The 21,350-nt window shown below is 32.0% G+C and overlaps 1 protein-coding gene across 7 annotated transcripts in view; it reads left to right on the forward strand.

Moving 5' to 3' along the window:
* The window catches only part of LOC127066163 (putative uncharacterized protein DDB_G0277255), a 295,758-nt gene that overhangs the window by 48,395 nt on the left and 226,013 nt on the right, over positions 1 to 21,350 (forward strand). For 6 of the 7 annotated variants that reach the window (XM_050999553.1, XM_050999560.1, XM_050999558.1 and 3 more), the window contains one exon: positions 4,074 to 4,298. The gene's annotated coding sequence lies outside the window, so the exon portion shown is untranslated. Of the gene's footprint in view, positions 1 to 3,444; positions 3,577 to 4,073; positions 4,299 to 21,350 lie in introns of those variants that run through there. The other variant, XM_050999557.1, reaches the window with a different exon arrangement.

The following is a 21,350-nucleotide window of genomic DNA, read 5'->3' on the forward strand; positions in this document are numbered from 1 at the left end:
AGAAAAAGAAGAAGAAAGAAAAAATATACACAACAAAAGGCGCAATTAATAATAGTTGCAGAGCAAACGTGTATTTTTAATTATTTAATTAATTCATTTTTATAAACGATGAGTTTTTTATCGACTTTAAAAATAAACAAAATACACACACACATGTATTATGTAAGAAAAAAAAAATAAGGAAAAAAATTATTCTATTATCCCATAATACCAGTAAGGATGTATTTGAATTAATACGTATGCTTGATTACATATATTTTCTCTTTTTTGGTAAATGATATTCTTTAGCAAAGATAAAAAAAGATAAAAAAATATATAATGCGATCTAAACTTACGATTATTTAAATTTAACTCGAATTTTACACACACACACACACACACACACACACACACACACACATATAAGTGCATTGAACGAATAATATCGATTACCTTCATGCCCATGATACATATACTTATCGTCATTGCTTTAGCTTTTGCTAAAGTTACTTGTCATTATTTCATTAACGTGTAACCTCGCACTCATTATAAATCATACCAAACCATCTAAATACGATATATATATATATACACATATATATATATATATACACATATGTGTATGTGTGTATGTATATTGTATATATACACTTATATTCATATTCCGTTTAACGAGTAAGCTTTGAATCGAGAACCTCTCTGTAAAGTGATTTGATTATCGCATAAATAGAGTATCGCATTTACAAGCAGCGTATAGAAATGAAATTTCTATCAAAAGCACAGTCGTTAATCAAACGACACGTATGTTACACATGCTTATTCCAATTCTATTCTCGAATACGTACCAATTTCAATTACGCGAGAATTATTTAACAATTCTGTGTCATTATGAGAAAAAGAAAAAAAAAAGAGAAATAATAAGAGGAGGAAAAAAAATTAATTAATTAATAAATATGGCTACCATCCAATCGAAGTACCGCCATTAATCGGTGATTTATCATTTTTCTATCCGGACGAATAAATTCAAACGATGATAATTATATATATATATTTTTTTAATTTGCGAATAGATAAAGATAAGATTTATTTAAGTACTCACCATTAGTAGAATTTTCAAGAAATCCACTAGATTGTTCTTCTTCGTTGCACAAAAAATACGTTACGATTTTCTTTCTCCCTCTCTCTCTTTCTTTCTTTCTTTCTGGCTCTGTCTCCCCTCTTTCTCTTTCACTCTCTCTCTCTCTCTCTCTCTCTCTATCCTTCTCCTTATTCGAAGTACGATACAAACGTTACAATTTCACAAAACGAACGCACTGAAAACACTGCGTCTCACTTATCACGTCACTTACATCGACGACGAAGAAACAACGTTACACTTATTAAATCAACAAGATCCACAAAAGATTTTCAAAAAAGAATTTCACAAAAGATCGGCCGATCGATTCGCGACATCTTAAACGTTCGTAAAAGAAACGAAAAATGACGTCGTACTGTATCCTTACGCATGCATGCATGTGGCGCCACCATCCTTGCCGTAAACGTCGCAATTGCGAATTAAAATTGTAAAGCTCCCTTTATTTCCCCCACCCCTCCGACCTTCGTCATTTCGTCGTATCACCGAACCTAAATATATATTACTTTTTTTTTATTATGTACTAGCCCTTTATGTTCTCGCATAAGTAAAACGTTTTTAGGATGATCTTTATTATATACTACACTGCGGAAAATGTTCTTCTTAATCGTGAATGTGCTCTCGTAGATGTAAAAAAAAATATGTTTCTTTTTCTTTTTTTTTTGCTTCTTTTTCTTTTCTCTTCGTCTCTCTCTCTCTCTCTCTCTTTTTTTTAATCCAATTTAATTTAATGCAACCTTGCCGTTCTACTTTTATCACTTTTTTAATACTGCGTCTTAAAAATAATTTTTTTCTTTCTTTCTTTTTTTTTCTTTTCTTTTCTTTTCTTTTCTTCATTACTCCAACCATTTCTATCTCGTAAATGCGTGACGTTTGTTGGCTTGGACGTGTAATAAAGTTTTTGTATCGTATTCGATGTTTACATCCAACGAATATTAATGAAAATAATTATCTAACGATATTATATATTCGATGGATATTAGAATTATTTGAACAATTATCGAACAATTAACAATCAAATCGGGTTAGATTCGAAGTAATGGAAACGCTTCGTTTACATTATCTGATCCGATTAATGCGCGTTTACATTAATGAGAAATTAATATAAGTAAATACGTCGTAGGATTACGTTGGTAATCTATCTTAGAAATTAGATCGTATTTAGGACGAACGAATGCTTAGCGATGATGGAACATAAGCTATTTCATAATAGCTAAATCTACATTTTAGAATAGATTATTAATAATTAATTTAATCGAAACAAAGTATTTCCATTATTTTGTCTGATAGATACGTAACGCGACAGGCGAACGCAAAGACACACACACATATACACGCGCGAAACAACGCATTCACGATTAAACGATTTCAATTAATTCTCGCGAATTTCACTTTCACTTTTAAAGTGTTCACCCACTTTAGATTTATATTTTGTCAATTGTTTGTAATGTTAATAGCAAATTCCACGTTAGATTCGAAACAAATTTCTACGAGAGAATAGCTTTCGAAGAGAAAAATAGAAAGAGAAAAACAAATTAGTCGAATGATTTCGTCCCAAAGGATATCGTTGGATCCACTGATAAAAAAAAGATTCGTTTTAACGAATTAACGCGCACTACGAATTATCACGCGAACTGGATCATGGATTTTTACACGGTCGGAGATTTTATTCGAAACCACGATTGAACGTAGATCGTCGTATATTCGATCGTTAAAAAGGTTAGGATTGTAATCTACTCTCTTTATTATACGCGATCGTGGCCCGCAACTGCCTATACGCGTATACGTATACATACACACGTCCTCGAGCGACTAAAAACGAACGTTTCAATATTTCTCTCTTTTTCTTTCTTTCTTTCCCTCTCTCTCTTTCTCTTTCCCTCTTTCTCTCTCTCTCTCTCTTTCTCTTTCCCTCTTTCTCTCTCGTATCAACGTCGTTAATCAAAATAATCTCGATATAACAAATTGAATATATACGAATAATATATATATGCATATATACCTATACGTATATATAGCAAACATTGTTCTTCTTTCGTGCTTCTAATTTTCTCGATAGAATTATTTATTATATCGCCCTATAATAATTCAGATATGTTTTATTAAATACTTCACTTGACGTTGGTAAACACTTTCGTTAGGCAACTTGATTTCGTTACGATGCAATAATCGAAACTTTTAAAACGCGTGTACAGATGTCTTACGCGTAGTGTATCGTGGATAAAAGATTAGTTTTTCAATGTTAACGATAATAATATTCGAATCATAATTTTGTATTATCGAGTTAATATCAATTGTAAACATATTATTTGATAGTGTTTTATATTTAACTTGACTACGATAGTTGGCTATTCTGGTTTGACCAACGTTGTGAAGAAGACCAGTGAACGATCGTCGCGTAGCTTACGAGTGTCGTCGGAAAATATTGATCGGTGATTCCATTGCATCCACCTGATTTTTTAACGGTAATATTTATTTTTGTATCATAATCCATTGCATCGGAATATCGTTTACTCGCTCGAGTATATATTTTTTGCTGAAATCTTGTTATTTCCGTACAAACGATCGAAAAATCGACAAGGAAAATTTTCACGTCTCTTTCGCCATTTTCGTAATTGCACGTTCTGTTATCAAAGTATTATTTTGTTTAATTATCGACGACACGATCGTATCATTTGTTTATCGCATTTGTCGTTTTGGTTTTACAAACGCATTTTACAAATATTTTTAATTCGTTCGACATAAAATAATATATCGTAATAATTTTAAGCATTATTTAAAATAAAACATTCTATCCATATATATATATATATATATATATATATATATATATATATCGCGATATTCAGATTTTATACAAAAAATATAAAATATAAAATGTATAAAATATTATATGTATGTAGCATATTGCGTATTAACGCTCGTGCTTATACAAATTGTTTATAGACTAATTTTTTTATAGGTAGAAGACGTGTGGTGATGAAAGAAAAAAAGGAACTACAACAACAACAACATCGACGTCTTCTCGTCGAACCATTTCTTGGCATCGAAATACCGCGAAGATTACGTAGGAGATTCATAGAAAAGAGTCGAGAGGAGCCGATGAAAGCCGAGAAGAGTCGAGTGAAGGTCTTACAAAGTTGTCGTTCCTGCTTCTGCGTTTACACGTTTCTACGCATTACACGAGGTAAGTGCGCATGCATATCTCCATCGTAAAGATAAATCTCTCGTTATTTCAATCGATTATTAATATACACATATATATATTTTATGAATAAATAATTCGTAAACGTTTTTACGACACGATTCACAACCGATTCGCAATAACAGTCATCGTATTATATCATCGAATCTTAAAGAAAATCTAAGGAAATTCACGTAGCATCGTCGAACATTTCGAATAACGAGGTTAGGTTAAGTATTCAATATATCGTTTGTTTAAATATTATACATTATCTATCGTATTGTAGGATATATAAAGTACAAGCTTTTCTTATAATTTATTAATTTTTTCGTAATACGAAAGTGCTCAAGATTTATGGATTGAAAGCTAATTACATACGTACATATATACATATACATACACATACACACACAAGTATGAAAAAAATTCACGTAACATTATCGAACATTCTAAACCATAAGATTAGGATAAAACATTTAATATATCATTTTTTTTTTTTTTTTAAATATTCTACACGATTTACTAATTATACCCGATTTACTAATTTACTAGTTACACCAAAGTACTCGAGGTTTATAGATTAAGCTTTAATTATAATATAACTATATATATATATATATATACATATACATATATATCGACATCGATATTATGTAATGACAGCGTGAAATCGAGCATATTGAGAGAAGAGAAGACAGGCTCAGCTGCTGGGAGCTCGCCAGCCCTTCGTTGTCCCTTCTTATCTTTCTTCTTGTCGTTCAAAGTGTACCACGACGACGACGACGACGACGAAGTAGTAACCCTCGGCCATCTCATCAAGTTTTCTCTCTCTTTTCTCTCCTCAGAAACCTCCCACTCTCATACTCTCACTCCTCCCCACTCCCTTCTAAAACTTTCCTCGATAATCCGATCAAAAGCTCGTTGATTATCGGAAAACCCTAGGACATTCTGATAATATCATTAAACCTTACTCGTATCCTCTTAATTGCCTCTTCGAGTATTACTTTTTCCTTTTTTTTTTGGTTTTCTTTTTGTATTTTTTCCCCTTCGCATTTATCATATTTTATCGTATGGCAATGAAATTTTTCTTACTATGGACGATATCTTTGTATTGTCTTTGATAATAATAATAGTATTTATTATGTTATATAATACTATTATTTATATACTATATATTTATTAATATTTAGTATATGATATAATATACTATATATTTGTATATTCTCGTTTGTATAATAAGTTTGTATATTCTCGTTTATATAATACGTTTGTATTTTATTATACTTAGGTATTTTTACGAATTCCATCTCGATTCGATTGATCGAGGAAGAAGAGAAGAGAGAAAAGGGATGCAGCAGGATTTTTTTATCGATGTTATAAATTATGTAACGTTTACTTACATTCGCATATTATGCGACGATGTACCTACGTCTTCTTTCATTCTCTTCGTATTTTTCTTTTTCTTCTTTCTTTCTTTCTTTCTTTCTTTCTACTTTAAGGGAAGAAGTACGGACGAACTGTTATTATTCGCGATAGATTTTATATTTTAACGATATGACATTTACCAATGTAAACGTAAACTCTTCTTTTTTTGTTCTTTTTCTTTTTTTTCTTTTCTTTTTTCTGGTAAAGCTACGATGTCGATTACGAAATAGATTTTTAAAATCGTCTAGTAACTTTTGTTTTTATTCTATAAAACAGAAAAAGAATTTAAAGAGAGAAGGAGAGAGAGAGAGAGAGAGAAAGCCTAGATTCAATAAATTGACTCTTATAATAATTTTTCTTTCTTTTTTTTTTTTATCGTTTTATTAACGATTCGACGATGATGAAAACGAGAATACAAAGTTATCGAAGAGGAACAAGGAGAATCGATATTTTAATGAAAACAGATGGTTTTAATTCGTAACAGACAGCTTGCTTTCCATATTCTATGTAAAGTTGCATTATCGTATTAAGTCTCTCCCTCTCTCTCTCTCTCTATCTATCTATATATCTATCTATCTATCTATCTATCTATCTATCTATCTATCTATCTATCTATCTATCTATCTATCTATCTATCTATCTATCTATCTCTTCCTCTCTCTCTTTCTCTTTCTCTCTCTCTTATTTTTCTTACAATCCATCCGTTCGTTTCCAATGGAATTTCATAACACGAAAATGAAATTCTTTCACAATGCAATCTTCATAACTATATATCCATGTATATACGTATCTCTGTAGATATATATGTCGTCTTTTTCACAGTACATTGCGTGTTTATTCTACTTACAAACGATTTAAGTGCTTACACGTTGTTGTGCCTAAACGGTCGGTCCGTTTTATCGATCTCACTTATTTCTTCGTTTGTTTAATTAAAAAAATTCATTCGAGATTCCCCTACGTAGCGAAATTTTAGAGGGATCTGTTCAAAAGCTTCGTAGGTTCGTAGTTTTATGATTTAAAAAAAAAAAAAAACGAGAGAAATAAAACAAAAAATAATTAACCTAGAAAATCACGAAAAAAGAATATTAAATAGATCCTGTAAAATCGCGTAGAAATATTTAGATCGTTCCAATGTAATGGTATATATATTATATATTATATTTTATATCGATAGAATATGTAATATTTCGATCGTGAATCGTTCAAATCATCGTTCTGTTTTATCGACTGTTCTCTCTTTCTGTAATTATTTTTTAATCGTTTGATCAAAAAATGTATTACGTTCGCTATTAATTATATGTTGGCACATACAAGTATATATGTGTGTGTGTGTATGTATATATATATATATTTTTAAGATATTTTTCTCAAGGTCTCACAAAAAATTCGCAAAGAACTAGGGAATTTTAACTAGTAAAATCGACGTTCTTATTGCATCTTGGGATTTAACTTAGTACGCGGGGAGTTAACGAATCACGGTACGGTACTGCACGTAAATTCGTTCGTGTAGCTAACTCTAATTAGTTTATAAAGGAACAGAGTGCTACCAACTCGTGAGAGTCTATTGCCCGGCTCTCATTTCTACCTTTCGTTTTATCGTTCGTTCTATTGTTCGTTCTGTTTGTTCGTTTGTTAGGTTCGATATCTTATTCCGGTTCAATGGTTTCTTCTCAGTATAATATTAATGTTTAACGATAATTTATATCATCGTTTATACGTTTATTTTATGTGAAAAGTTAAAGGAAAGGGAGAAGAGAAAAAATTCAAATAAAATTCGATTCGATTCGATTCGATTCGATTCCATTCGATTTTTCCAAGTAAAATTTTTTTCTCTACGATACGACGCGTCCTCTCGCAATTCCGTCGAATTTATTCCGTGTCGTTGGATATATAAGTTTCTCTCTCTCTCTCTCTCTCTCTCTCTCTCTCTCTCTCTCTCTCTCTTTTTCGTAAAAAGCGAAGCTGTAATTAAAAAGCTTTTCGTCGTCGTCATCGTCGACGACGAACGAAACGCACACGTCCGTTAGAAGCCAAGAAATTATGCTTTCTCGTTTCAATTTTCGTTTGAGTGTCACTCTCCAAAAAAAGGAACCCCTTTTTTTGCCTACGTGTGCATATGTGTCTAACTATTAGGATTATCAATGTATGTATACAGAGCGTAAATCGTAAATATCTAAACGTTTTACATGTTTCGTTTTTTACAAGAAAAAAATAAATAAAGGAAACATAAATTTGCAGGTAGACGTCATATACATCATGAAAGGAATGTTTAACTAACGTATCATAAATTTTAATATACGAAAGTTTGAACACGAAGGAAAGATAATCGAAATATAGGTTACAGATATAGGTTAGGTCGTACGAAAGTAAATTCCTGAGTGATTTAAAAAATCGATTACTTTTGTTTCGAAATTTTTTTTTTTAGGATAAGTTTTTTTCTTTTTTTTTTTTTTCTTTAGATTGTAACACTACGAGCTTAAAAAAAGAAAGTCTCCAGAGAGGCGCAATCGATTTTTAAAATTATCTACGTTCCTATATCATCTCCGTATTAATAAAAATTTACTTATTTGTTTATTATAGTATTTTCGCGTGATTCATGGAATATTTTCATAGATCTTTTTACAATTTCAAAAAAAAAAGAAAAAAAAGAAAAAGGAAATTAGCTCAAAAAATGTCGGAGAAAGAGTGATTGATCTCGGAACTCGCTTTAAAAAACTTTTGATTTATTTTTTATTGACAGGAATTTTTTTAAATTCTGCTTTTTTTTCTTTAATTTATTGTTTATAATATTTTCATGTGCGTACATTTTGTACAAATTTCTTCGATGAAATGAGAGTTTAAAAAAAAAGGAACAGAGAAAAAGTAGTTTTGCGTTGGAAGATTATTCTTGGATATCTTTCTTTGTGGGCTAAGATGGGGGAATATATCTATATATATTTGTGTATGTGTGTATGTATATATATATATATATATATATATATATATTACTCCCCCGTGTAAACGGAGTTAACCGACAACGATCTAGCAACCATGTACGAAGACGATCTTGCGAGAAAGTCGTTGTTTGGGTCACTCTCTTTAGATTTATTGCAACTTACTTTTTCTCAACAAAAATATATATCCTTCGTGTCTACTTACCAACACTGTCAACTTCACAACTTTTTATATTTACAATTTTCTTTTCCTGGCGCGAGAAACTTTTACTCTTCTTAATAATTCTTATTTTTCTTTTTTATAACAAATATATATTTTTTCCTTTTTTTCTTTCTCTCTCTCTTTTTTCTTCTTCTTTTTACAAACACGACGATGCAGTTTTCTTTTCTTTTATGATACACACGATAAAATCTCTGCATTGCAAATAATAATGATACAAATAATTATTATTATATTTTTTTTCTCTCGTTAAAAAATTTGCACATCCTTTAGAATTTCGTTATATTAATCGTATCCTTTCTAAAGATTTCATATTAACTTTATTTAATCATTCGGAACTTTGTGATACGTTCGATGACATTTATATTATAGAATAAATTATTATATTTGTGAGAGAAGATCGTAAAGGATTTGGACGAAGTTGTTTAAAAATGTTGAGGAAATGAAAAATAAAAAAGCAAGAAAGAACATGCACGTACACATATATACGTGTACATACAGAGAGAAAGAGAGTAGGTATCTATCTTTCAATAAGAAGAGAAGGAAAGTTCGAATGGTTGGTCAGGTTAATGGGCCGTCGCGATTATATCTGTGGATAAACGGCCATAAATTCGACAGGAATTTCCGGTGAGCACATCGCGGTTTATTGTATGTACCAGTTTTATGAAGCAATTAATTTATAGTACATACATATATACATACGTGCGTACATACATATATACATACATAACTAAGCTATAGACAAAATTTTCTGGCGTACGTTAAGGGTTGCGTGTTTCCCTCACTCCTCACCCCTTACCCCCCAATTCCCACTCCACCTTCACCCCCATCCTCACCCCCATCCTCACCCCCTTCAACTCACTCCATACAAATCTCTCTCTCTTCCTCTCCCGCGCCCCATAAATTTCGAAAGATGCAGATGAACGAATAATTTCCCATGAAAATCTGAACAAAAGGATAGATTCGATTTATTTTTCAAAAACATTTTTCTACGCGTTCAAAACACACCTGCTCGTCATTCTTTTTCCTTTTGTTTATAAATCCAAACGGTAAAAATGTTCCTATGAGAGAGTAACGTAATTATTTGTGATTTAATAGTAATCGAATTGAAAAGGTGTTGTAAGACTTGTTTGTTATATGTTTTAATAATAATATTTTAAATTGTAAAGAAACAAATTTTATATAAAATATGAATCGATATGAATCATCGATCAAGTCTCTAGATGTATTCTTTTTTTAGGCTCCAAATTTGCAACGAAGAAAAAAGAAAAGAAAATTAAAGTAATTGATCTTCGAAAATCATCTAGGAACTTTGGATCCTTCCTATCTATCCTAGCGATAAATTTTGCGAATAGTAACGTAAAAGGTTAATTTTTTTTTCGATGATTTTTTTTTTTTTTCAATAAAAAAATATTCCATTCCTCCAACAAATTTTTGTCTCTGAATCGAAACGTCACTGCGTTCGCTATTGCGAAATTAAAAAAAAATTGGCGTTATTAGAAATTAGTCGGTATATTTTTTGTATTTCTTTGTAGGAACGTTCGCAATCTACGAAGAATTATATAATAGTTAAGTTAACGGTCGAGAAAGTAGGAGTGAAAAATGTAGAAGAAAGAAAGTCAGAAATTTTTTCTTTCTTTTTCTTTAATTTTTTTTTCCGAAAAAAGAGAAAGAGGAAAAAAGAAGGAAATCCTTAAACGTTTGAACAATTTAAGCTCTCCTTAATCCAAAGCGTATTTCGCGGTCTGATAATAATTTCATATTTCACGTGTGTACTCGGAGAGAAAGTGGCGTCTACGTGTGTGTACACCGTAGGTAAATATATATAGGGTGGGTTAAAACTTTCTGGGTGGTACAAAAGTTCTTAGACGATTATAAAAAATCGATTACTCCTACGTAGATAAATATCAATATCATTATTATTATAAGTAACTTGGTAGTTTTGCAATCTGAAACGAGAAAAATTAGCTTAAAAAGTGTAGCAAAAGAAAAAAAAAAAGAGATTTTTAAAAAATTGATTTTTAAAATCAGCTTGAAAACTTTCGACCCACCCTGTGTACGTATAGGTACGACGTATGTATTGCGCGGTAGTGGTGGCTTTGGTGTGGTGGTGATAGTTGTGGTAGTGATGGTGTTGCTGGTGTAACGATGGGAAAGGACCAAGGTAGTCCACGGATTTATTTCTCGAGTCCGGTCGTGTACATAAACACCCATATATGTTTGTTGGTACACATAGGTATATCTATGTATATAGGTGTATAATACATGGAAATGCAGGTGTAAGTACGTGCATGAAACTCTACTTCGGCCTCTTTTACGCCCCTGTCATTTTACAATCTACGTTGGTGGTTGTAACTCTGCTATACGGTCAGAGCACTTTCGAGTATATATATAGTAAACCCTATGTATTATACGTATATAACGAAAGAGAACGACGAACAGGATAGAAAATTGTATCTCTTAAGAATCTTTACAATTTAATATATTTGCAAAAGGATTTGTATATTACGAAATTATCATGTTTCTAGTAATTTCAATTTAATTTTCAACTTGTCATACCAAAGGACGATGAAAGATTATCTTTTATAAATTTCATCGACATTATGAATATTATCATTCGTTTAGACACGATATTTTTTTTTTTCTTTCTCTAACGAAATAACTTACTTCCCTTTTTTCTTTACTCTTTTATAAATTAGAGAAGTTAATCTCTTATCTTTTATCTTGTATCATTCGGATGAGCTCGTGAAGATCAGACACGGGATTATCTTTTCAAAATCGTCCGGAGAGTTTTGACGAAACGTGAGAATCATTATTACTTTTTTCTTCTTTTATATATATATATATATATATATATATGTCCATAATTTTTGCGAAAGAAAATAACGTCCTTGACTCGTCTTCTTAAAAATTTTTATAAATTTTTTTCTTCCTTTCTTTTTTTTTTCGTTTCACAAAAGTCTGCCAACGACGAATACGAAATTTTTTTATCTTTCTCCATGCCCTAACAAACAAAAACAAAAACGTATACGCACATACACGCGTATACACATATGTTCATATATCTTTCTCTCTTCTTTAGCGAATTTGTCGCCTTCGGGATTACGAGAAAGGTTCGAGTCGAGCTTCGAAAAAGTTTCAATGCCCTCGTATCGTTTCTTTATCTCTCTCCCTCTGCTATTTCCTCAACCTCTAATTTCTTTTCCTCTTCAACTTCTCTCTCTTTCCCTCTCTCTCTCTTTCTATCTCTCTCTGTCACTCTTTCCCTACTTGTTTATTTCCGACACAATTTCAAGGGATACTCTTTAAGAGGAATATCGAGACGGATTTGTCACGTCTCGTGGTCCTTTGAGAGTATAAAGAGAATATCGCATAGTGGTAAACTATACCAAAGAAGAAAATAAAAGAGAAGAGAAGAGAAGAGAAAGTTTGGCGATTTATATATCTACATATAAAGTATGTATCCATATTATATATATATATATATATTATCTGTATATGTATATAGATACATACGTACTTAGTTATATATTAAAGAAAAATTGAAAAAGTTCAGTCAGAAAGTTTGGCTGGTTTGGGCGGGAAAAAAAAAGTTCGATCCGAGTTGCGAACGGTCGGTCTTCTCGTTCTTTAATTGAATTTATGTCTTCGTTTTTACTCTCTCTCTCTCTTCTTTTTGTCCGCTCTCCTCTCCCTTTCTCTCTTTCATTCACACAAACACGAACACACGGATGCTTTTTTTTACTATTTTTTTTTTCTCTTTTTTACTCATGAAAAATGAAGAAGCATACGTTTGCTATTAATATCGAATGTTCTATCCTTTTAACGAATTATTTTCTTCCACTTTTCAATTATTATAATAATTTCGTTATATTTAATGTGACGAAGAGATATATTTAGAAAAAGAAGAATAATATAAATATAAGTATAATTAATTATATATAATTCGTATTATCAATCGAATTATTACAATTGCACTGATAATAATTCCCTGATGTTTGTACGACAGATATGCGTTTATGCGAATAGATAGATATGAACGTATGTACATATATACACACACACACACACACACACACACACACACACACACACAACTATGCACATATAGATATAATTTATATTTAAAATCGAATTATTGCACTTACACTGATAATAATTCATTGATGTTGACCACAATCGATATACGTGAATAGACAGATGTGAACACGCACACACACACATACATACATATTAATATATATTTATTCGAAACGGACGTATGCGTATATCCTGTCTAAAGAGAATAGTTTCTCTCTCGCGTTCTAGCCGATAACGTGTCACTCGTAGAACAGTTAGAATTATGGTACGGTTAAATTTAATGCGACTATATGCGAGAGAGCGAGAGAGAAATAGACAGAGAGAGAGAGAAAGAGAGAGAGAGAGAGAGACTATTCTGTTGTGCGTTCAGCTTAATCGTATATAGTAACGTCTACGTGACTTAGGTACTCTCGCTGGTTTAATACTATTATATCATCGATGATGATCTCCAATGTGTGATCATATAAGATTTATCCGATAAAATTCATTTATTTAACGAATTTACTATTTCGATTTGATTTCGACCTAATACGATCATTGTATTTACCCGAAATTAATTATAATAGTAATCAATCTTGATTGTTCGTATATAATCCACATATTATTTTCTTTTCTTCTCTTTTTTTTTTTTACGCTTTTTTTTCTTTTTTCTTTTCTCTCTCTCTCTCTCTCTCTCTCTCTCTTTTTTTCACATCCATGGATAAAATTACGTTTAATAGTAGAATAAATTTGAAAATAGGAGATAGAATGAATTGAAAAGCATTATTAACGAGTATTCATTTTTTATTATTATTAATATTTCTTTTTCTATTTTTTTGACTAATTTTTTTTTGTACAGAGTGTACCATAGCAAAAATTGTAATTAACGTGTAAGCGTGAACGTGATAGATATAATTAAATTTCGTTCAAACACACACAATCACACGATCATATGACTCTAAAAGTTGGTTGAAAAATGTTAGAGCAATTATTTTTTTCCATTTACTCCTTCCTTTTTTTTTCTTTTATGACATAAAAACCAGCGAAATAACGAGATCCGTACGATTATTACGTTAGTCTCGACTTTATATTGAAATTTGAGGAAAGTGGTAGATACGTTTTGGTTGAGATGGGGAAAAAATGTGGAGAAAGGAGTAGGGAAAGAATTAAAAATAAAAAAGAACAAGGAAATAAAAAAAGTATCTCGTATAATCTCTTCTTCTCTTTTTGTTTTGTTTCGTTTCCTTTTTCTTATCTCTTTTTTAGAGAACGGTCGTCTCCTCTTTCGTCTCTTTCTTTCTCAACCAAAAATAAAAAAAAAAGTATCGTTATTATGGTGAATGAAAAAAAATGGCGAGACGGTCGAACAAGAGATATACACAGTGTTTTTATGAAACCAAGAATAAAGAGAAAGGGGGAAGGAGGAAAAAGAGACTTACTAATGGGGGGGGGGGGGTGGATAGGTAAGGGTAGAAAAATATGAAAATTTCGTATGTATATATATATATAAATGCATATACCAGTCTATAGACTGTGTGTTGACACTTTAAAGAGGAAAAAGATAAAAGATAAAGTCGCATAGTGTTTCCTTCACCTCCCACTCCCACCTCTATTCCCATCTCCATTTGCCCCCACTCCCCATTACTTTACAAATGAAACGAAATTTTTACTTTTATTTCGACATTGAATGTTTGCGTATTGTTGCACGAGCTATGAATACGCCGAGGGGAGAAAAATATTTTCCGTATAGACGGACTATAATTATGCATATATTTCTTTTTAATATAAACAAATAGAATTCATTTTATATGAGAAAAAAAATATAGGTATAGTTATTGCGCGTAGGACTACGGAATAAATGGCTATCCGAAAATTCCTAAGTGTATTTAAAAATTAATAAAAGAATTTAATTTAATCTTGGGTAGTCTGCTATGCTTCTAGTTTTATAATTTGAAAAAAAAGTAAAAAGTATTGTAGTGAAAAGTCTTTGAGAAGTAATCGATGTTTAGAATCACCTACTGATTTTTCGCCCAGCCTGTATTTAAATTTTCAAATTTCCGTACTCAATTTCCCGGTATTCAAATTTTCTAATCAATTAAAATCACTCTACTTATGATTTGGTTTTTCTTTTAGATCAGTAAAAATCGTCAATACTTTTAATTATTTTAAAATATCAGAAAAACGAGATATTAGTATGTTTAATTTCCAAATTCTTTTAAATAAATTAAATGATACATTCGAAGCAGGGATTTGTTTTTTCTTAGGATTTCTTTTTTCTCCCAAATTCGTTTTACATATAATTGTGTAGAGTTCAACGATTTAATTGGTACGATACATTGTTAAATGTAATGGGTGAAATTAAAAGGATCAAGAAGCAACGACATTTTATATAGTTTACATCGAGTTAAGAATAAATGATCGAGCTTCGAGGGTAACGCTATTCACATAAATTCTTCTATCTAGGAAATTGCCGTTTTTCTCTACCTTCTTTACCACCCTCTCCTCCTTGCCCTTGCCTCTCCACCCCCCACCTTCATCTTCCTGTCGTCCATCGAACTCCTCCGATATGCTAATAGCCTGCCAGCCGTTTTCATCGTACCGAAAATAAATCTCGTTGGGATACGGCCCTGTGCTCGAACGGAAAGTTAAGGGATCTCTTTCGCGGATTAAATCGAGTACGGTAGCCTTCGCGTAAGGAAACGATCCGTAAAGACGAATTTTTCTTCATCGATCACTTAAAAAAAGAAAAAAGAAAAGAAAAAAAAAATTGGAAACGTAGATATTATTTCTATGCTCTTCTTCTTCTTTTTTTTTTTTAATTCTTTTTTGTTTTTGTTTTCACCCTCGTAAGAAAAATGATTTCCCGTCTGGCAAAAAATTCAGCTCATTAAAAATATGATTAACGTACGAAATAAACCGTAAGTATGAAAGTAGGGAGTTGAAAGAAATAATAGAAAATATTTTCCGTCGTTAAATCTCTATCTTTTTTGTTCTTAAAAAAAGTAACTCTTTTTATCTTGCAAAGAACCTTCACTCGGTCCGAAAGTATGAAGGACGTGTGTAAAAATAATATTTACAGAAAAAAAAGAAATAAAATTAGGGAGCACACTTGCCGTTTTTCGAAAATTCTGTATCTTTCTTTTTTTATTTCTTTCGCTTAAAAAAAAAAGAAAAAAAAGAAGAAAGAAAAAAAGAAAAAAAAAGAAGACAAAAAAGAAAATATCGATATTAGTTAAACCCGTTATTTTAGATAATGCCAGCCAGAGTCAGGGATGTAACACGTACGATATCACACGTACTCACTTACGATCCCACGTACTTACTTACTTACTTACTTACTTACTTACTTACTTACTTACTTTACCACGTACGTTTTCGATCGTTCAGTGAGATTCGAAGAAGTTTAAACTTTTACCTTCCTTGTTGAAGAACCATTCGATTTGGTGGCTACTATTTATCACAGAAAGGGGAACCAGAAGAACAGGTTGGTCCGGATGGTTTGCAAGAAGATATCGATCGATCGAGAATCGAAAAGTGAGGATGAGGAAGGGGGAGGGACTACGTAACTTCCGATTTGCCAACGAATAGGAAACTCGAAAGTCCACGGGCTCTTCTTCGACTTCGTCGGTGCATTATCTCGCATATATTCATGGAAGCTGATCTCTCTCCCTCTTTCTCTCTCTGTCTGTCAGTCTGTCTCTCTCTTTCTCTTTCTGTTTCTCTTTCTCTTTCTCTTGCTATGTATCTATCCATCTGTCTCTCTTTCTCTCTTCGAACTCTCCTGGGCGTTGCTTGCTGCTACGAATGCGTCAACTTCTGATCTGTGGTTTGACCCGACACGAATCTGGTCTAACCAACTTTGGACTCGGTCTCGTTGGTATAACGTTGTGCACCGATAACACTAATATAAGTTAAGTCACGTACTCTCTCGCTGCACATTTGAGATATCTCCATAACTATTCCAATACACAATGTGTTAATATCTATATACGACATATGCGGTATTTATATCGTATGTATTATGTTTTTGTTTTCGTTTGGTTTCGTTTCGTTTAGCTTTCTATTCTGTTTTTTCGAAGGATTATTTGTAATTATTTTTTTTTTATGGTTCTTCAAATTCTCTGACAAAAATTATAAACACAATTTCTATTATATTATATATTTTATTTTCAATCGTTCGACTTATAATCGAGACCTCGATCAGACAGATACGTGATAATATATCTAGAAAAATCTAATTAATTTCAATATTGAAATTATCACATACATCATCATTACATTAAAATAGTATCCATAATAGTGATGATATGTTAACCTGTGTATATTTAAAAATCGATATGGAAAGGTACTCGAAAGTACATTTATTTATTTTAAGAAATTTCAAAGATGGTTGTTAGATGTACTTGATATACACGAGAGAATATAGAAGAAGACGTCAGGTTGATGCAAAAGATTACGTACGTGTACATACGTATGCATGTTTCCGTGTGTATTTATGCGTGTGGATAGATGGTCCATCGGGAGTGCAAGTTATGCGCGCGTATACTTGCGATTGCACTTCGGTGAATGGTAAAATAAATTCCTGAGATAAAAAATAAATTCAAATTTTCTTCGAGTAGGATCACTTGCGATCTGTTCTTTCATCGTTCGATTACACCGCAAATGATTTCTCTCCCACGGGGCTTTTATAAAGTTGAGGACCCCCGAGGAAAATAAGATTCTTTGATTAAATTTCCGAGAATATAGATACGTATTACGTTCAAGGAGAAAAGAATATGAGAGAGTAAATTTAGATAAAAGAATATGCATATGTATATATATATATATATATATATATATATATATATATATATATATGGGTTAAGTTTTCATTTTAGAATAAATTACTTTTTAAGTTATAATTTTTAAATAAGTTACTCCTAGACAATTTTTCAGAATTTATATCAGATATATAGTTTCGTCAATTTGAAAATAAATAAATAAATAAATAAAAAAGTTGAAATATTCGAAGAAGTAGTAATTGATATTAAAAATCGTCTAGGAACTTTTGATATAACCAAAGAATTTTACTCCACATCGTGTAATAGTAATGATAGTAATATCAATAGTAATAGTTACAGAGGTATAAGGTGGTGACCTATCTATTCAATTTTTTCTTTCTTCTTTTCTGTTTTTTTTTTTTTTTCACTTAACTCTTTCTCACGAACATCACGGAAAAGTGTTGTCATATTCTCTCTCTGCCTCTCTCTCTTTCTCTCTTTCTCTCTTTCTCACCCTCTTTCGACATTTCACGTACGAGTTATTGCTTCCGATAGGCAACTCTCGTTCTCGGAGGTTCGTGTTTTCGGCGGTCAGTCGCGTCACCGCGCGATTAAACTCGACTCTGCTCCGTGACTCGAACAATGAAACGGTTTGTGGCCTGATCTCTCCTCTCTCTCTCTCTCTCTCTTTCTCTTTATCTATCTATCTACCTATCTATCTCTTTATCTATCCATCTATCCATCTATCTACAAAGGTCTTTCTCTTTTACTCTCTTGTTTATGGAACAACGCGTTTGAACATCGTCGTTCTCCCATGATACGAAAGCAAGCGTGTAAGTTATCCGCCGCAAATGTGTGGCGGATAGTACGGATATATCTATGTATTTATGTACGTATGTGTATATATATATATATATAAGTATGTATGCATGTATGGCGTAGATATGCATTTCTACTTGGAAATGATCCAAATCCGTAGGATCATAATAGTTCGATACACTTCTCTTCCAGCTTTTGGGCTTAACAATTCCGATACGTTTCCCTTATTTTTCATTTTTTTCTCTTCCCTTTCTTCTTCTTTTTCCTTCTTCTTCTATTATTTTTTCACACATTTCGTTATACGCAGCGTTACCAAGTGATTTCACTAGTCGAAAGTCTGCGATCTTGGAAATAAATATTTTTACGATATCTTCATATACACACACACACACATATATATATATATATGTATGTTTTTTAATAGATATATTGATATATGATCGCAAAAAAAGAAGGAAAAGCATCTTTTATCTACTTTAAATATAATCTCTTTTAAACTTAAAATATATCTTCTCTACTCCTCTCTAATACAAATTTTTCGGACGGTTGCAACGTTTTTGATAACGTCTAGAATCTATCGAATTAAAAAAATTGTTATTTAATTCTTGAACGGAAGAACAGGAAGAAAGAAGAAGAAGAAAAAAAAAAAGAAAAGGCAAACAAGTCTCATGAGAGATCAATAGAAATGAATGAGGTCGTTGATCGGAGAGGAGGAGAGAGCGAATAGAAAAAGAATAAAAATTGTCGATTAGATTCACGATAATCCCGCGATTTTTAATTAGAGTATATAGAGTGTAATAACGTGTAGAGGTGCACGCACACGGTTATACGGTAATCGATCGGTAAAGAAGTGTAGAAGTTGGAATAGTAGAAAATAGAAAGAGAGAGAGAGAGAGACAGACCGACAGTAATAGATAGATAGATAGAGAGAGAGAGAGAGAAAGAGAGAGAGAGACCCTTTGCAGCCGAGCCGAGTGGATTTCATTGTCGATTTCAAAGCACGTTTACACTGACGTAGAATCAATAGGCCGAGGTGGAGGCTTAGCTGGATCCAAACCACGCACTGTGACACATACCACTCTTTCGATCGTCAACAAACCCTCGCGGTAATCGTACGACGCGTTTCCTGCCAGTAAAAAAAAAACATCATTTCGATTGCAAAAGAAAAAGAGAGAGAGAGAGAGAAAGAAAAAAGAAAGAGGAAATGATGTGAGAGGCGAATGTCCTTTCTCTTTCTTTCTCTCTCTCTCTCTCTCTGCCTCTCTCTTTTTCTATTTTTTTTTTTTTTTTATTAGCTGATATACTCAACAAATTTTACGAATCAACGAGAGGTAATATAAAAAGATAAAAAGAAGAAAAAAGGAATAAGCGATGTCAATTAAACGGTTGGATGAACGATAAACGATTTGTTAACAGAATAAGAAGAAGAAAAAAAAGAACAGGACGGAGAGAGAAAAAAGGAAAAGAACATTGAAACAGAAATAAATGGTCGTTTCGAATTTATCTACGACATATTATATGGACGTGCTAAATTGTTCATAAATGACGGGAGTTAATTGACGAGAATACGCGAACCCTTGTAATTAACAACTTTAGCCCATGATTCTCACGAGCCTTGTTTGATGTTGGATCTGTAAAATAATTTCTACGTCGATGTTCCAATTATTCATTTATTCTAATTTGCGAAATCGCATATTCAGGTTTGAGCTGCGAGAAACGATTTCTCGTTTTGTATGTAATTATACGTTCGTCAGAATTACGTGGCGTTATTTAATTTGAAATATTGTTTCATAACGCGATACGTCGCGAATCGTCTTCGGAATAATTATTTACGATGAGATAATGCACACAAATTTTAACGTTTTAATATCTGATCATTTTTATTATTAACGTTGACTCCTTTTTTCTTTCTTTTATTGATACGTTAATAATAAAATAAAATAAATTTGATACGAAGAAGATCGGATTATTATCGCGATCGACACGATCGTTATCTCCTTTTTCTTTCTTCTTTTTTAATTAAGTAAGATTTGGAACAATTACTCGTACGATGAAATCAAAAATCGGAAAGAAAAATCAACGGACAGACGGAAAAATACCAATCGTTTCGATAATTCAAATAGTATCGACTATCTTTTTTCTCTCCTTAACATAAATACGTTAATATAAAATAAAATAAAATAAAATAAAATAAAATAAAGTGATAAACGATATTAGATTATTATCGTGATCGCTTATCGACGCTGTTAATCGTGCTTTCTGTTCTTTCTTTTCCCTCTTTTTCTTTTTTTTTTTTTAATTTTCTTTTTTTAAAGTGAAATAAATGGAGGAAATTGGACGATATTAAAAGGGACAGAAAACGTAAGCGTCGTCGTATAATTGGTATTCGTTGATATCGTCTATGGTGTAAAACGTTCATTCTCGTTTGATAGTTCGGTAAGCAGAAAGAGGAGGAAATGCATCCATTTCTGTCGCGGTTAAGTAGAAAGTAATGGTGGACTCGAATAATAGGGAAAGATATATGCATAAGAGATATTTGCGAGAATAGGAGTATAACATCTTTGAGAGGAATCATGATGATGGATGAACGAAATATTCATACATCATCATCCACAACGATTCTCACGATCTGAGAGGATCCAACGTTTGGCGAGTAGCCAACGTTGAAAAGGCTGTGGGCAAAGATTATCATTTCGTTCGTCATCGGAAACCGATTTTCAGATTGAAGGGAGAAAGAGATAGTGTGAGAGATAACGAGAGAGGGAGAAAGAGAGAGAGAGAAACGATTTTTTCCTCGTGGTGGTCCTCGTCCTCATCGGATAATCGTCCTCGACCACTG

Source organism: Vespula vulgaris, chromosome 9, assembly GCF_905475345.1.
Source record: "Vespula vulgaris chromosome 9, iyVesVulg1.1, whole genome shotgun sequence".
Taxonomy (NCBI): Eukaryota; Metazoa; Arthropoda; class Insecta; order Hymenoptera; family Vespidae; genus Vespula; species Vespula vulgaris.